Here is a 14195-nt window from a genome sequence, read left to right as displayed (position 1 = left end):
ATCAATGCGCTCTTCTCATGTACAGAAAACTCCATTTACATATCATTAGCGGGCCCGGCCCGGTATTCTCCGGGGCCTCTGCGGTGCTCCGCCACCGGTGGGGGGAATTCCAGATGGTGAGTGTCACTTGAGCTTTTAAAAATTGGGGAACAGGTGACATGGCTGAAGAGGGAGAGAGTGGAGGTAGGACGCGCAGAGGCTGTCAGTCCTGCTGGTGAGGGAGGACTGGAGGGATTCTTCCAAGCCCGAGGGGGGGGGGGCAGCGCAGGGTAATGGAAGTGATGTGGGTGATGAGGGGGTGGGCCATGGGTTTGGGGTGACCCCCCACGCAACTTGGGTGTTCGGGTACAGCCTGTCATTGTCGCGGCCTGCAAGGCAGCCATCTTGTTCCACATCCCACTGACTGCCCACCGTGTCCCTTGGTTGTGCGGATTGACACCAGCCGTTATGGTTCTCCAAACCCACCCCAACCCCCATCAATTTGCCCCCCCCCCCCCCCCCCCGAGCTGGCCATTACCCTTTGACGGGGTAACAATCTCAGGAGCCTCTGTAGGAGGGTGCCGGACAGGAGCCACAGTGCCTACCGCTGGCATGGGTAGCGCCAGCCACCGGTAGCCCTGACAGGAGGGATGGGCACCATGACCAGAGGCCCACACGGTGCCGGGCACTGCTGGGTCAGGAGTGTGGTGGGCAGAGTGCCGGGGTAACGGCTGGAAGTGTATGTGGGGATGGGGAGGGGGGGGGCCTGTGGGGGCAGGGGCTGCAGTGTAGCCCGATGGACCTGGTTGGATATTATTATGGGTCAGGGTTTAGAGAACACCAAAGTATATTATGGAGTTCACCTGACCCTCACCTTTGAATAGATTTTGGTTATGGGGAGCACAAGGGTCCACATTACAGGTGTGATGCAACAGAGAACTAAAAGTATTTGTAAACAAAAACAATGTTTATTCTATGAATCCAGTAACATTTTATAAACCTACAGTAAACATCTGACCAACTACCAACACTGATAATCCACACAGGTACAACACTCTATAGGTAACCCTTCATAACTTTCCTTACAACATCCATAAGTCAAAAACCCTTTTTAACAAAGACAGCAGGTTTGCATACCTTACAGAAACAGGTATTACTTTGAAATCATCAAGTGATCTGGAGACATTCTTTAGTTTGCAGAGAGAGAAGTCAACACACATCTGCTTGGTTTGAATGCAGCTCTCCAACTGAAAATGAAACTAAGACACAATGCAGCTGCCAGCTCAAAACAAAAGTAAAAGCAGAGACAGGGCTCAGCTCCACCCACACAATGACATCACTGTAGCCATCTGATGGAACATACTTTTCTTAAAGGGACTCTCACATGACAGTATGGGGGTATGCACCATGTTAATATGTCTGCCTTTCACCCCCTGCAGACAATGGAGTTCGGAATTCAACCAGGAATGGTGGCCTTCTTCCTAATGCTGCTGCCCTGGGGGATGCATTGAGAATGTACAAGCTGGATCTGCTCGAGGAGGACGCTGCAGCAGCAAAGCCTGCCCCAGAGGAAAAGGAGGCAGCCGGTGAGGATGGAGAACTGGCTGCTCAACAGGTCGACGAAGAGGGAGTGCCACATGAGGCCATGTGTGTACTGGCAGCGCCTGTCATTCGAGGACCTGCCGGACCGGGCATGCCGTCGAAGACTCCTGCTGAGCATGTCTCTCTAAACGTTTATGCGGTGGAGTCCTTGCAGGCGCCGAGTGGGGACCTATCCGGAATCTCACAGACCTCGGTGCACAGATGCATCCGCGCCATCATGGAGGCCGCCTGTGCCTGGTCGGAGCAATACATCAAATTCAACGTGGAGTGAGCCCATCACGATGCCCGGGCAGCAGGGTTCGCTGCCATCGCCATGATGCCCCAGGTTCAGGGGTTGATCGGTGATATGCATGTCCGCCTATAAGCACCGGCCCATGACAGGCCGCTCTACACAAACTGAAAGGGGTTCCACTCGATGAACATGCAACTGGTGTGTGACCTGGTTAGTGTACACAACGGCTTCATCCTGGCACATTCAGCGGTCCCTGACCTCTTCGAGCCCTCCGTGCCCCCCCCCCACCTCGCGCCACCCCCCCCCCCCCCCCCCAGCTAGAGGCTTGGCTAGAGGGTGATGGGGGTTATCCACTGCGGTTGTAGCGGATGACGCCTATCCGGAAGCCACAGACCGACGCGGAGACCCACTACAATAACGCGCATGCAGCGACCAGGGACGTGATCGAACGGGGCTTCAGCATCCTGACGATGCGGTTCAAGTACGTGGACTGCTCTGGTTGGCCCCTCCAGTATAGCATTAGGAGGGTCTCCCACATCGTGGTGGTCTTCAGCGCCCATCATAACTTTGCGCAGAAGAGGGCGACGTGCTGACGGAGGAGGATGAACGGCAGTCCTCATCCGACGAAGGGGTTATGGGGAAGGCCAAGGATGGGCAGGACATGCACCCGGGTAGCCACGGGAGGCCACACAACATGTGCACTGGGGCCGACACGCTCCAAACACTTCCAGGTTCACCGACAGGCTGGCCAGCGGCACGGACATCCCTCCCACCCCCACACCACCATACCCCCCTCCACGGCCAACCACCCCCTCCTATCAATACCCGCCCTGTGCGACAACACCCAGGGCAGCACAGTAGCACAAGTGGAGAGCACTGTGGCTTCACAGCGCCAGGGTCCCAGGTTCGATTCCCTGCTGGGCCACTGTCTGTGCGGAATCTGCACGTTCTCCCCGTGTCTGCGTGGGTTTCCTCCGGGTGCTCCAGTTTCCTCCCACAGTCCAAAAACGTGCAGGTTAGGTGGATTGGCCATGATAAATTGCCCTTAGTGACCAAAAAGGTTAGGCGGGGTTTTGGGTTCTGGGGATAGGGTGGAAGTGAGGGCTTAAGTGGGTCAGTGCAGACTCGATGGGCCGAATGGCCTCCTTCTGCACTGTATTGTCTAACCTAACCCTAATCACCCCGCATCCCTCCTTGCAACTCCCTTTGTGATATCTACCTGCCTCCCTACGGGGTGCAGGCCCTGGGTTGGCAGTAACAGCAGGTCTGGCCCATGCGATGGAGGATGATGACAACACGCTCTGGATGATCTCTGGTGCTCCGCGTCGTTCGACAACACTTGACTCCTGCCCACGGTCCTACTTTCCACCATCTACCTGGGTGATCCTTGCATGCGAGCTGGCCATTCCGTTCCATCGAATCCCAAGTGTGGGAACAGTGGGTGGGGAGTGACCGGGATGGGACACCGGTGCGGTGAGCGCTGGCTAAACTGCGGTCCCTGGGCCAAGCCCACCACAATATCTGCCCAGCCCCTCCCCCCCCACCCCCCCCCCCCCACCCCGTCCCCTCTCCGGCCAACCCAGACCAGCCTATCCCTCACACGCTTCTGACACAGCAGCAAGGCAGGTTGTAACGTTGTGCACAGGTGTTTAATGTGAACAAATATATAGAGGTTTGTGCCCTAGGGGCGGGGGGGGGGATTCTCCGTTTATGAGACTAGGTATTGATGCCAACGCAGAATTTGTGAGGCGGGATTCACTGTTGGCCGACCCCAAAATCGCAACACGCGATTGGGTGGAGAATAGCCTCGAACGGCAAAATGGCGGTAGGCGCCAGTTTGACCCCAAACCCTGATGCTCCAGCACCCCAAAAATGCTGTAAATGCATCGCTCGCCGCATGGCGTTTAAGCACCATTGGCATATCATTAGCGGACCTGACCCTCTATCTGTGGGGCCTCCGCGATTCACTGCCACTAATGGGCCGAGTTCCCGATGGTGTGGTTCACTTGTGGTCTGCAAAATCGTGAACCTGGCATCATGGCTGCTGAGTGAGAGAGGGAAGAGATAGGACATGGAGTGGAGTAACTGGGCTGCCGGCCAGGACACTGGCCGTGCCGGCTGCGGTGGGGGGGCCCCTGTCAGAGCCGGGTGAAAGGGGGAACAGGCTGAGTAGCCGGTGTGCCCCCCCACAGGACTGGGATGGTGCCCAGGCACCGTCCACCATTACGGCGGCCACCTTGCTGCCACCCACCTTGGCCCCTGGTTCTGCACAGTGTCAGCGGCCGTAAGGGTGCGCCCACCACCACACCCCACTCCCTGCCACAGCGCCTCACCCAACCCCAAACACCCCATCCAACCGGCCGCCGCACACCGGGAGACGACCCAAGGCCACACCCTTCGCCACCCCCAGTGAGGGCAGTGGCAGCCAATTGTACCCCGAGCAGCAGGGATGGGCGCTAGGGCCAGGGGCCCCCAAGGTGCCGGCCACCGACAGGGCAGGGGTGAAGGGATGAGGGGTATCATAGAATTTACAGTGCAGAAGGAGGCCATTCAGCCCATCGAGTCTGCACCGGCTCTTGGAAAGAGCACCCTACCCAAGGTCAACACCTCCGCCCTATCCCCATAACCCAGTAACCCCACCCAACACTAAGGGCAATTTTAGACACTAAGGGCAATTTAGCATGGCCAATCCACCTAAACTGCACATCTTTGGACTTTGGGGGGAAACCGGAGCACCTGGAGGAAACCCACGCGCACACGGGGAGGATGTGCAGACTCCGCACAGACAGTGACCCAAGCCGGAATTGAACCTGGGACCCTGGAGCTGTGAAGCAATTGTGCTATCCACAATGCTACCGTGCTGCCTATGGAACCTGGGGCTACCGTGTAGCCTATGGAACCTGGTTGGGAACTGAAGTATGCACATTGTTACCATGTTGGCCTTTCACCCCCTGCAGACAATGGCGTTTGGGGTTCGACCAGCAATGGTGGCCGCCCTGATGATGGTCGCAGCTCTGCGTGATGCCCTTCGGCCGTATGAACGGGAGCTGCTCGAAGAGGAGGGGGAAGCTGCGGCAGCGGAGCAGGCAGCAGCAGAGCACGCAGCAGCAGAACGGGCTGCAGCGGAATGGGCTGCAGAGGGGCAGGTGGCTGCCGCACAGGCTAGAGGGCCGGCTGCCCATCAGGCCGAGGAGGAGGAGGTGCCAAGGAGGCAAGGCATGAGGCCTCGTGTGCACCGACAGTGCCTGTCATTCGAGGACCTGCCGGACCAGGGATGCTGTCGAAGACTCCAGCTGTGCAGAGACACAATGTGACACATCTGCCAGATGATGGCACACTTGGTACCGCGGGTATGGGGGAGGACACCCACTCCCGGTGACCGTCAAGATGACAGTCGCCCTGGACCTCTATGCCAAGGCATCCTTCCAGTCTCCGAGTAGGGACCTGTCCGGGATCTCACAGAGCTCAGTGCACAGGTGCATCCGCAACGTCACGGAGGCCCTATATGCCCAGCCGGATCAATTCATCCATTTCGATGTGAACCGAGCCCACCAGGATGCCGGGCAGCATGGTTCACCGCCATTGCCGGGATGCCCCTGATCCATGGGGTGATTGACGGGATACATGTCACCCTACGGGCACCTGCGGATAACAGGCCGCTCTACACCAACCAAAATGGGTAGCACTTAATGAATGTTCAGCTGGGCTGTGACCATGAACTGTGCATCCGACACCTCTGCGCCCGATATCCGAGCAGTGTGCACAATTCCTTCATCCTGGCACACTTGGCGATCCCTGGCATGTTCAAGGGGCACCCCGCCCTAGCTGAGGGGTTGGCTCCTTGGTGACAGGGATTACCCACTGTGGCCGTGACTGATGACACCTATCCAGAGGCCACAGACCGATGTGGACACCTGCTACAATGGTGCCCATACAGTGACCAGGGGTGTGATCGATCGGAGCTTCGGCATCCTGAAGATGCGGTTCAGGTACCTGGACCGTTCTGGAGGGGCCTTCCAGTGTGATGCGGAGAGGGTTGCCCGCATCGTGGCGGCCTGCGGCATTCTCCACAACATCGCGCAGAACAGGGCGATGTGCTGGAGGGCGTGGATAAGGAGGAAGGGCAAGACTCCTCTGTCGAGGAGGATGCGGGGGAGAGGGACAGTGAACAGACATGGGGCCCAAACAGGCAGGGGAGGCTGCACGACGTGTGCGCCGGGGTCACTGTGCACGAGACGCGGTGATTGCCTCCAGGTTCACGGACTAGCAGGGGGGTGGGCCTTCTGGCCAGGGGCACGGACACCGCATGCCATACCTATGCCCCCTCACTTCCTAGCCCCCCCAAACCGGCCACTTGTACCCCCCTCTGTTCCACATAGTGGCAGTGCTACGAGGTGGGGGCCCTGGGTAATAAGTAGCAGCGCGTCTGGTCAATGGAATGAAGGATGATGCCAACCCGCTCTGCGATGAGCTCCAGTGTTCCACATCGTATGACAACGTCTGACTCATGCCCACAGTATCACCTTCCACCTGGGTAATCCTTGCCTCTGAGCTGGCCAGTCCATCACATGGTCCCGTTGAATTCCTGGGGTGTGAGGATGAGGGGTGTGTGGGGGTGAGGGGGGAAAGGTGTGTGGGGGTGGTGTTGGGGTGAGGGGTGTGTGATGGTGTGGGGGTGAGGGGGGTGTGGGGGTGGTGTCGTGGTGAGGGGTGTGTGATGGTGTCAGGGTGAGGTGTGTGTGGTGGTGTGGGGGGAAGGGGGTGTGGGGGTGGTGTTGGGGTGAGGGGTGTGTGGTGGTGTGGGGGTGGTGTTGGGGTGAGGGGTGTGTGGTGGTGTGGCAGTGAGGGGGGTGTGGTGGTGTTGCGGTGAGGGGTATGTGGTGGTGTGGCGGTGAGGGGGGTGTTGGGGGTGTGGAGGTGAGGGGGGTGTTGGGGTGAGGGGTGTGTGGTGGTGTTAGGGTGAGGGGTGTGTGGTAGTGTGGCTGTGGGGGTGGTGTTGGGGTGAGTGGTGTGTGGTGGTGTTGGGGTGAGGGGTGTGTGCTGGTGTGGGGGTGGTGTCGGGGTGAGGGGTTTGTGGTGTTGTGAGGGGGGAGGTGGGGGTGGTGTGGGGGTGAGGAGGGTGTGGGGGTGAGGGTGAGGGGGGAGGTCTCGACGCACGTGTCATGGGCAACCGCAACTCAGCAGGGTCTCTGACCTCCCTTTCCTCTGGACCACCTGCCACGTTCAGGGCCCTCTGCGCGAGCATTGTCAGAGGCCGCAGACCCGGCGAAACTGGCACCGGTTTTCATGGAATTGATTGCGTTTCATGTGGCGCTGGTGCTAGCCCATTGAAGGTTGCTGGATAAGTGAAGGTGTTGCGCCAATTTCTTTGTCAAAACTCCACACATCCATCAAAATTTAGCCTCAAAAACGGTGACCCCAGCCAGTGGACCTTCACAATAGAAAAACTGGGGCCGCACCGGCACCAATTCCGATACTGTTAAGAGTCTCGCACCGGCGCCACGTGGAACACAATCAATTCTCATGGGAAGTGGTGCTGTATTCACCGGTTTCGCGGTTCACACTCAAAAGCTGACAAGCTGCAGCCGCATATACACACTGCACTCCCCACACACTCCATCGCAGCCAACAAGATGGCAGCTAGGAGAGCGGCACCTAGGTTCGCGGAAGCAGAGTTCGAGACCTTCTTGGACGCCGTGAAGGAGAGGAGGATGACCCTATACCCCGGCCCAGGAAGAAGTATGCCAGCCGCTGCGCCTTGGTGCAGTTGGCAGCGACCGTGGGTGCCATGGGCAACATCATCCGGACCAGCCAGCAGTGCCGGAAAAAACTGCAAGACCTCCTCACAGCAGCCACTGGCCTGGCATCAACCCCCGTCCCACACAACTGTAACCAGGCCCCCACCCAGAGGGTGGGCAAACCCCCACCCTGCACCAAATGCTGGTACCCATACTGGCCGCCATGGTCTGATGCCCTGACCACTGAGGCCACCAGCTACCCACCCCCGAGGCTACATGCGTCAGATTGTCTAACACTGTTGTTTTCTGTTCCCGCCCAGGAGAAGACCATGCACAAATGCCGGGAGCTGGGGAAAACAGGAGGGGGACCACCGTGCCTGCGGCCCCTCACCACGGCAGAGCAGAGGGCCCTGGACGTGATCGGCGTGCCCAGAGGAATGGGAGATCGCCGAGGTGGAGTTCGGCCACGGGCGAAGAAGTGAGACTTTGCCGAGTTGCGGTTCCCCGTGACACAAGTCAAACCCACCCTCCCCAACCCCCCCCGCCAACCACCCTCACTCCCATGCCACCCTCACATCACCCTCACCCCCACACCACTCTCACCCCTACACCACCTTCACCCCGACACCAACCTCATGCAACACCACCACCCTCTACCCTCACACACTCGAGGCCAGCGGTCTAATCATTTGTCTTGTGTCTTGCAGGACCTGCTGGAGGTGGGGTGTGTCCATCAGGCATCCCCCACCCCCAGCCAGTGCCACCACCGGAGCCCCACCGTGAGCCTAGCAGTGACGAGGAGAGCAGCTCAGACACCAGCCCTCCGCCCGAGACTCCGGACACCCCGGAGCTCGGGTCGGAAGATGACAGTGATTTTCCATCCCAACTATCTCCAATACCCTCCCCCATCCCAGACACTCACCTCGGTTGAGCACTTTAGTGAAGAGGCTCCTGGGACACTATCTGGGATGGCAATAGGAGCATCCGAGGGAGCGGATGGTTGGAGGACAGGCTGTTCCCAGGGACGAGCTGCTGTCCAGTCAGGTTTCAAGCTTCTGGAACCATCAGTCCCATCTATAGCGGATATGCAGTCGTAGAGCCAGGGACTGCATGAGGGGTTTCCGGCGAGCATCCAGCAACTGCAGGCGCAGTTGGATGAGCCCAACCGCGTTGTTATGGGCCAGGGTTCAGAGAACCCCAAAGTGCATCACGGAGTTCACCTGACCTACCTGGGGAGCACACGGCCCACTCTACAGGTGTGGTCAGCACAAATGGAAAAGTATTTTTTAAAGCAGATTCACATGACACGCTCGGTGAGTCTTCCTTCTATCTGGTGTTCTTACCACATAATTACCTCACTTAATTTCCTTTCAATCTGATAAGGTCCACAAAACCTAGCTTGTAAAGGCTCCCCTACTGATGGGAACAACAATAAAACTTTATCTCCAATGGCAAAACTACGAACTTTGGATTTCTTGTCCGCGACCCGTTTCATCACATTTTGTGCAACTTTTAAATGTTGTCCAGCCAATTCACCTGCTCTATTTAATCGTTCCCTAAATTTTGACACGTTATTCAATAATGTAATTTGTGGGGCGAAATTCTCCGGTATCGGCGCGATGTCCGCCGACTGGCGCCCAAAATGGCGCAAATCAGTTGGGCATCGCGCCGCCCCAAATGTGCGGAATGCTCCGCATCTTGGGGGGCCGAGCCCCAACCTTAAGGGGCTAGGCCCACGCCGGACAAATTTCCACCCCGCCAGTTGGCGGAAAAGGCCTTTGGTGCCCCGCCAGCTGGCCCGGAAATGACATCTCCGGGCGGCGCATGCGCGGGAGCGTTAGCGGATGCTGATGGCATTCCCGCGCATGCGCAGTGGAGGGAGTCTCTTCCGCCTCCGCCAGGGTGGAGACCGTGGCGAAGGCGGAAGGAAAAGAGTGCCCCCACGGCACAGGCCCGCCCACAGATCGGTGGGCCCCGATCGCGGGCCAGGCCACCGTGGGGGCACCCCCTGGGGCCAGATCGCCCCGCGCCCCCCCCCCCCCCCAGGACCCCGGAGCCCGCCCGCGCCGCCTTGTCCCGCCGGTAAAAGAGGTGGTTTGATTCTCGCCAGCGGGACAGGCATTTTAGCGGCGGGACTTCGGCCCATCCGGGCCGGAGAATCGCGGGGGGGGGGCCCGCCAACCGGTGTGGCGCAATTCTCGCCCCCGCCGAATATCCGGTGCCGGAGAATTCGGCAACCGGCGGGGGCGGGATTCACGCCCGCCCCCTGCGATTCTCCGACCTTCTCACTCACCAATTTTCCTTTAATCAATTTAAGTGGTCCTCTTACCTCATGACCACAAATTAATTCAAAAGAACTGAATTTGGTTGACTCATTAGGTGCACCCTGATGCACGATCAGTGACCACTAAAGCGAGGTTGTAGTCCAACTGAAGGCTTTAATAAGCTCAATGTTTCCCCCAGCAGCTCAGGTTATGAATGAAGGCTGCTGGGGCGGCACGGGCTCTTATACTCCGCCTTGCAGGGCAGTGCTACCATACAGCTTGACCAATAGGAAACATACAATATCTACCAATTGTGTTCCAGCATTACCAGGTACCGTAATACCTCTACAGAGACTACTACATTCACCCGCCGTTAAAAAAGAGTCCGGCGGGGTGGGGGCGGCTTGTCACAAGTCGGCGCAACATCTAGGGCCGAAGGACATGTACTGCGCTGTAATGTTCTATGTTCTATATTACAAAATGGTAACGTGGTAGAAATTATAGTTATGGAGGTACCGTAATACCTCCATACAGTGTTTTTGTCTTATTGTCGTACTATTTACAGATTCACAATTAGCTATATACACTTTAAAATGTGTAGAAGATGGACCCTCTCGACCAACCGGTCCGACTTGTACGCCCGCACATGTTTTCGGAGCAGGATGGGTTTGGGAGCTGCCAGCCAGGTCGGGAGCGAAGTCCCAGAGGAGGACTTCCTGGGGAAGACAAGGAGACGTTCATGAGGTGTTTGGTTGGTCGTGGTACAAAGCAGTGACCGGATGGAGTGGAGAGCATCCGGGAGGACTTCCTGCCAGTGGGAGACTGGGAGATTCCTGGACCGTAGGGCCAATAGGACGGTCTTCCAGACTGTTCTGTTCTCCCTCTCTACCTGTCCGTTACCCCGGGGGTTGTAACTGGTCGTCCTGCTCGAGGCGATGCCCTTGCTGAGCAGGAATTGACGCAGTTCGTCGCTCATCAAGGAGGACCCCCTATCACTATGTATGTAAGCGGGGAACCCGAACAGTGTAAAGATGCTACGGAGGGCCTTGATGACAGTGGTTGCGGTCATGTCGGGGCAGGGGATGGTGAATGGGAACCAGGAGTACTCGTCAATCACGTTCAGGAAGTACGTGTTGCGGTCGGTGGAGGGGGGGGCGCCTTTGAAGTCCATGCTGAGGCGTTCAAAGGGACGGGAAGCCTTTATCAGGTGAGCTTTCTCTGGCCTGTAGAAGTGCGGTTTGCACTCCGCGCAGATTTGGCAATTCCTGGTGGCTGTCCTGACCTCCTCGATGGAGTAGGGCAGATTGCGGGTCTTGATAAAATGGAAGAAGCGAGTGACCCCCAGGTGGCAGAGGTCATCGTGGAGAGCTCGGAGGCTTGTGCGTTGGCACATGTGCCACGGGACAGGGCATCAGGAGGCTTGTTTAGCTTCCCGGGACGATACAAGATCTCGTAGTTATAGGTGGAGAGTTCGATCCTCCACCTCAAGATCTTATCGTTTTTTATCTTGCCCCGCTGTGCATTATCGAACATGAAAGCAACCGACCGTTGGTCAGTGAGAAGAGTGAATCTCCTGCCGGCCAGGTAATGCCTCCAATGTCGCACAGCTTCTACTATGGCCTGGGCCTCCTTTTCGACTGAGGTGTGGCGGATTTCAGAAGCAAGGAGGGTACGTTAGAAGAAGGACACGGGTCTGCCCGCTTGGTTGAGGGTGGCCGCCAAAGCTACGTCAGACGCATCGCTCTCGACCTGGAAGGGGAGGGACTCGTCGATGGCGTGCATCATGGCCTTTGCAATGTCTGCTTCGATACGGCTGAAGGCCTGGCGGGCCTCTTGTGGTGAATGTATAATTACAGATAATTCACCAGTGCACTGTGTTATGTTATTAATCCTGTGGGCTCTATCTATGGGCCATTGTGTGGCTTCACCCACAGGGGATATGTTGGGGCATGTACGGGCTCCGCCCATGGCTCCACCCCATTTGCAGGAAGTATAAGAGCTCCTGACCTACGGGGCCGCCTTCAGTGTTGTACCGGTCACAGGCAGGCTCAGTTCGAAGCTGATTAAAACCACGGTTTACTTCTCCACGTGTCTTCGAGTGAATTGATGGTCGCATCAATTTAATCAGCTTAAAATGCTACTCTGGAATCAGCCCTCAAACCTGACAGACTGGAACTCGATCCACAGGCCACGGAGGCGAAAGAAATGTTTTCACATTGGCTTCGATGCTTCAAGGCCTATCTCGCCGTGTCGTCTACGCCATCCGTCACCGACGAACAGAAGCTGAGCCTCCTCCACGCAGGGGTTAGCCATCGCATTTCTGTCCAGCTCGACGAAGCCGCTTCCTATACAGAGGCCCTCGCACTACTCAAACGCCTCTATGTGCGGCCTGTGAACGAGGTATACGCGTGACACGCCTTCACCACTCACCGCCAGCGCCCCGGGGAGTCGCTAGATGATTATCTACGCGACCTCGAAGCCCTCGCGCGCAACTGTAACGACCAGGCGGTTACAGCCACTCAGCACATGGAGCTCGCCGTCCGAGATGTTTACGTGGCGGAGGTCCGATTGAACTATGTGAGACAGCACCTGCTCGAAAAAGGGGCACAGGACCTGGACGACACGGTAAAACTGGCTACATCTCTGGAGGCCGCTTTTCAGAGCCTTACTGCGTTCCCGGCCGATCACGCGACCCCCTCGTGGGCTCCCGACCCGAGACTACCCCTGGCCTGTGCCGCACGGCCGCCCGCCCATCATGGGAGGCTACCCTGCTACTTTTGCGGCCAGTCCCAACACCCCCGACTGCACTGCCCAGCCCGCAACACGAACTGCAGCAGCTGCGGGCAAAAAGGACACTTCGCCAAGGTCTGCCTGGCCAGGTCTAAGAACTCGAACACACAGACGCGATCCACAGGCCCGCAAACCCCGCAAGGTGGCAGCGTGTCTGCCGACTCCGCCTCCGCATAACATGTGCGACTCATGGGGGCCGCCATCTTGGCCATCCTCCCCCACGCGGCCGGCCAGTGCGATCCATGGGGCCGCCATCTTGGACGCCATCTTCCTCACTGCCCGTCACGCTCGACCAACGGGGGCCGCCATCTTGGCCGTCATCTGCTACGCCGCTCGACACGTGCGACCTACACGGACAGCCATCGCGAGGCCACCCCAGCACCTCCGATCACGCCGCCGGCTACCCACATCTCAGCGCGGTCACCCTGGACCAGTCGCGAACTAAGCACCTCCGGAGCTCCATGATGGCCGTCCGGGTTAACGGGTACGAGACACCTTGCCTCTTCGACTCCGGGAGCACAGAGAGCTTCATTCACCCGGATATGGTAAGACTCTGCTCGCTCCCAATATTCCCGACGCAACAAACCATATCCCTCGCCTCTGGTTCGAACTCGGTGCAAATCCAAGGGTGCACTACTGCAACCCTATCTATACACAGTACGAAGTCTTACAACACCAGGTTAAAGTCCAACAGGTTTGTTTCGATGTCACTAGCTTTCGGAGCGCTGCTCCTTCCTCAGGTGAATGAAGAGGTCTGTTCCAGAAACACATATATAGACAAATTCAAAGATGCCAAACAATGCTAGGAATGCGAGCATTAGCAGGTGATTAAATCTTTACAGATCCAGAGATGGGGTAACCCCAGGTTAAAGAGGTGTGAATTGTCTCAAGCCAGGACAGTTGGTAGGATTTCGCAGGCCAGATGGTGGGGGATGAATGTAATGTGACATGAATCCCAGGTCCCGGTTGAGGCCGCACTCATGTGTGCGGAACTTGGCTATAAGTTTCTGCTCGGCGATTCTGCGTTGTCGCGGGTCCTGAAGGCAGCCTTGGAGAACGCTTACCCGGAGATCAGAGGCTGAATGCCCTTGACTGCTGAAGTGTTCCCCGACTGGAAGGGAACATTCCTGCCTGGTGATTGTTGCGCGATGTTCGTTCATTCGTTGTCGCAGCATCTGCATGGTCTCGCCAATGTACCACGCTTCGGGACATCCTTTCCTGCAGCGTATGAGGTAGACAACATTGGCCGAGTCGCACGAGTATGTACCGCGTACCTGGTGGATGGTGTTCTCACGTGTAATAGTGGTATCCATGTCGATGATCTGGCACGTCTTGCAGAGATTACCATGACAGGGTTGTGTGGTGTCGTGGTCACTGTTCTGAAGACTGGGTAGTTTGCTGCAAACAATGGTTCGTTTGAGGTTGCGCAGTTGTTTGAAGGCAAGTAGTGGGGGTGTGGGGATGACCTTGGCAAGATGTTCAGCGTCATCAGTGACGTGTTGAAGGCTGTGAAGAAGATGACGTAGTTTCTCCGCTCCGGGGAAGTACTGGACGACGAAGGGTATTCTGTCGGTTGTGTCCCATGTTTGT

General features: G+C 57.5%; 1 protein-coding gene across 3 annotated transcripts in view; it reads right to left on the bottom strand.

Moving 5' to 3' along the window:
* LOC140386682 (cytochrome P450 2D20-like) overlaps positions 1–14195 on the bottom strand; it is a 145113-nt gene that overhangs the window by 19345 nt on the left and 111573 nt on the right. The gene's annotated exons all lie outside the window — the stretch shown is intronic.

This window comes from Scyliorhinus torazame, chromosome 12 (genome assembly GCF_047496885.1).
Source record: "Scyliorhinus torazame isolate Kashiwa2021f chromosome 12, sScyTor2.1, whole genome shotgun sequence".
NCBI lineage: Eukaryota > Metazoa > Chordata > Chondrichthyes > Carcharhiniformes > Scyliorhinidae > Scyliorhinus > Scyliorhinus torazame.
This window is presented reverse-complemented; position numbering and strand designations above follow the sequence as displayed.